This window comes from Galeopterus variegatus, unplaced genomic scaffold (assembly GCF_000696425.1).
Source record: "Galeopterus variegatus unplaced genomic scaffold, G_variegatus-3.0.2 Scaffold4523, whole genome shotgun sequence".
NCBI lineage: Eukaryota > Metazoa > Chordata > Mammalia > Dermoptera > Cynocephalidae > Galeopterus > Galeopterus variegatus.
Genome location: NW_007730634.1, coordinates 69375 through 73642, shown reverse-complemented (window position 1 = coordinate 73642; position 4268 = coordinate 69375). Strand labels below are relative to the sequence as shown.

At 43.9% G+C, this 4268-nt stretch overlaps 1 pseudogene; it reads left to right on the top strand.

The window, feature by feature from the left end:
* The first annotated feature begins 3003 nt into the window (after positions 1–3003).
* On the top strand, positions 3004–3906 carry LOC103603258 (annotated as a pseudogene).
* Positions 3907–4268: the final 362 nt, after the last annotated feature.

The window sequence follows — 4268 nt, the reverse complement described above, 5'->3', positions numbered from 1 at the left end:
CTTTTGTTTTCTACCCTCTTTCCATTAAAATTTGCTTTTAGATGTGCAAAAGTGAACTTCCTGTGGTTCACAGCTTTCGTTATTATTGAAAACATAGAAGAGATTAGAATTCTACCGTGTACTGTCTCTTAGCCTCTTTGGGCCCCTTTAGAAGTTGATTAAACTTATGGGACCCCTCTACAGAAAAATGTACATTCACACACTACACAGCTTCTTGTGTACAGTTTGGACAGGTTCATGGATCCATTGAAGATTCAGAACTTTTGTAGTGCATACTTCAATTTGTTTGTTTCAGAATCATGGTGTCTAGTTCTGTGCAAAGTTGTACATTCCCAATAAAAGTGTGGGTCTTTCTGATTATGCTTTCCAAATTCAATATTGATGAATTTACTTCTGAGGTAGCATTAAGAAGTTATTCTCATGAATTAGAAGCAGTAAAATAAACTGCACTGGTTCTCTTTCAAAGAAAAAAAACCATTTTAATAATTCCAGATTGTTCATTGAGTCTTACACTATAGGTACTACTAGCTAAGTGATGCACATGCCTAAGCCATGCCTTAACAAAAGCTATTGATTCCTGATGACTTCCCCATTTCCTAGTGAGTATTGGACCTCTGAAGATTTATTGCAGCTAGAGGGTGACTGGGTGTCCAGGACACAAGATGTGACAAAGTATATTCCTTGTATGCAAGCAGTCAACAAGATCAAGAATCAAAGGCTGTACCTCAACGCCACCTGAAAGTGCCACCAGCATCCCCCCACCAATACTGATAAGATCCTGAAAAATCAGACAGATACTGCACATTTCCGTACAACCACATTTCTCGCTGGTGGCCACCGAGACCATCAATATTTGTGCGGACAGCTCCTGGGCTCCCATTACCTAGCTTTGGGACTGCTGCTAGCCAGCATCATTAAAGGACTTGCAATCTTAGCAAACAGATAGCTCTCAGCAATGGTGAAAATAGTCTCATAATTTAGTTAACAGACATTATGGAGCACATGCTGATTCTGCTACTGAATAGCTGCTAAAGCAACTTCCCACACAAAAAGCTTTGCAGTGTGTTAGTTGGGATGTATGCCTCTATGATAAACAGAAGCCCTAGTTTGTTCAAGTTGCAGGCCCCTATGACTATAAGTGAGATTATAAGAGAGTCAACATTCACGTCATTGGCTCATGTCTACCAACAACCACAATAGCAAGACCTCCTATTGAGAGTACCCCCAGTTAATTCTGGGCTTCAAATGGGTTCATGAACAGATTGCTTCAGATTCTGATCTGGTCTTATTTATGACAATTACCGAGGAGTCCATGAGGGAAATATCTGAGCTAATGCTACTGGTTTAACAACTTTCTACATTCTAGATGTGCCAAAGGTCTTCTGCATTCTCCCCATTCTAAGAACCAAATTATGGTTCTTGAACAAAAAGGGTGACGACCTTTCTTTCCTACTACAAACGTGTTGGCCCTGAAGCAGACCACCTTGAGCTTGGACCGGTCTCATGCCCTTCGGGTTCACGACAGTTCTGACAACGGTCAGAAAAACAGGCACCCTCCTCTCTCCACATTCCTGCACTGGCTCCCAAGGCGAAAACCTTTCTCCTGGCAAAATTAGATGCCTCCACTGGGAAACCCGCCCAGCTGTTCTAATCACCAATCCAGGAGGAATCAGTTTATCTAGAGACAAGTGTTTAGTGAACCCTTGTGGCAGAGAAGGATTTCCCCTACTCTCCAAATGGAATTTAATTAAGCTTGGTATCCATTTACCTTGGTTTCTGTATATGCATCAATTCATAATAAGTCACCTAAGAAGGTTTATATTCCTACTGGCTTAAAAGGCTAACATACCACATGGCTGAAAAGCACATTCCTGCCTAATTTAAGAGCAACTAAATAGTAACACATGGTTCCTCACACAAGGGGACTGATAGGTGTTTCAGGAGTTAGAGATGGGGGTGAGGCCCCAGCAAGAGAGATATTAAATGCTTAAGTCCTTGACATTTGTAAAATACCAGTAACCCCAGTTGGAAAATACTCAAAGATGAAAGCTACTTGAGTTTTTTCACTTTCCTATACTCAGGACAGCCAAGAGTTACTAAAATGAGGTTTGGATTTCAGTACACAAAGCTTTGTGTGCTTTGGGAACAGATGGCATAGAAGAGTCTAGAACAAAGATGGACAGCAATAATCAAAGAGTGATTTCTAGGGGTGTGGAAGATGGCCACATTGCTGGTGGAGAAATGTGTTGAACACAAAGGCAGTCATTATTCTGATCATGTCCAAGTAAGTAGTATAAATGGCTCCAATATTCTAGTTCCTGGGAAATTTCTTCAAAGATATGCACTCAGCTGATGTAATGACGATGATACATTCTACAGTCATCTCAGACCAGCATATCTCTAAAGCAGTTGGCAAGTGAATTTGGGGGCCTACTGTCTATCTAAGAGCTATGTTATCCAGTATGATAACAACTAGCCATTGAACACTTCACATTGTGCTACTTTGAACCGAAATGTGCTGTAAGTTTAAATTGCATAAGACTTAACACCAAAACTCACCTCACAAGTTTCTCTATCACATATTGAGACAGGTGTGCTTGATATATTGGGTTAAAGATGAAATTCCATTTGTCTTTTAAAATGGGGCGACCAGGTCATTTAAATTTACATATGTGGTTTGTACTTGCAGCTCACACGTCTCTTACATATCACCATTCTTGATGCTGCTATAAATTCTCTATGACGAGTACTCTCTTGGATTGAATTATGTCCCCCCAAAACTCACTGAGTCTTGAATTGGTTCCCAAGTTTCACATATTAGAAACTTAGCTCCCACTGGGACTGTTAGGAGGGTGGGAGATCCTATCATGCTAATTGGAAGGTGGAGCCTTGAAGAGTTGATTGGATTGTAAGACCCTGCAGCAATGAGTGGATAAAACTGGTGATCAGGGGTGTGGCTCTCATGGCTTGGAAAGGAGGCCGTTGCCTCTAGAAGCTCTCTCGATGGCAACCTCTCTGGGTTCCAACACCTACAACAGGCAGAACTGGGAGGATGCAGACTTCCCCATTCTGTGCCAGACATGTCTTGGAGAAAACCCATACATCCGAATGACCAAAGAAAAGTATGGGAAGGAATGCAAAATCTGTGCCAGGCCATTCACAGTGTTTCGCTGGTGCCCTGGGGTCCGCAGGCGTTTCAAGAAGACTGAAGTGTGCCAAACCTGCAGTAAACTGAAGAACGTCTGTCAAACGTGCCTCTTAGACCTAGAGTACGGACTGCCCATCCAAGTCCGTGATGCGGGATTCTCTTTTAAAGACGCCGTGCCAAAGTCAGATGTCAGCAGAGAGTACTACACGCAGAGTAGGGAGAGAGAGATTTCAAACTCTGATGGAACGCGGCCAGTCGGCATGCTGGGGAAAGCCACATCCACCAGTGATGTGTTACTCAAACTCGCTCCGACCAGACCCTACTACAAAAGGAATCAGCCCCGCATTTGCTCCTTCTGGGTGAAAGGAGAGTGTAAGAGAGGAGAGGAGTGTCCATACAGACATGAGAAGCCTACAGATCCTGATGACTCCCTTGCTGATCAGAATACTAAAGACCGATATTATGGAATCAATGACCCTATAGCAGCTAGGCTTCTAAAACGGGCCTCCACAATGCCCCGTCTGGATCAACCAGGGGATAAGACTATCACCACACTATATGCTGGTGTTCTGGGTGACACCATTACTGAGACAGATCTAAGAAATCATTTCTACCAGTTCGGGGAGATCCGGACGATCACTGCTGTGCAGAGACCGCAGTGTGCTTTCATCCCATTTGCCACAAGGCAGGCTGCAGAAGTGGCTGCTGATTGCCTGCACCTTTTCAACAGGAAGTGGCATGTGCAGTCCGCATGGTGATTATTCCGCTTCCTCTGCCTCACCTACAACTGGCCCCTCCCTGCTCCCCAAACAGTCCAAGCTTGATCCAGTTGCACCCTGGCTATTAAAATGCCCATTCTGTATTCAAGATGGCGACGGGTCTGGAGCGGCCGTGCCAGGAGACAGCGTGATCCTGAGAAGTGTGCGCTGTGATACCAGAGTACTAATTGCATTTCCAAGAGCAAAAAAAAAACGAATAATTCTTCCAACAACGCTCCTACAATGACAAACAAGCATCAACAGGTTCGAGGTTTTAGGGCCGACACAAAAAAAGACTCCTGAGAGCACCCAAGCCCTGCTGCGGGAACGAGCGAGCAGCCCAGACACCAAAGGCCAAGAAA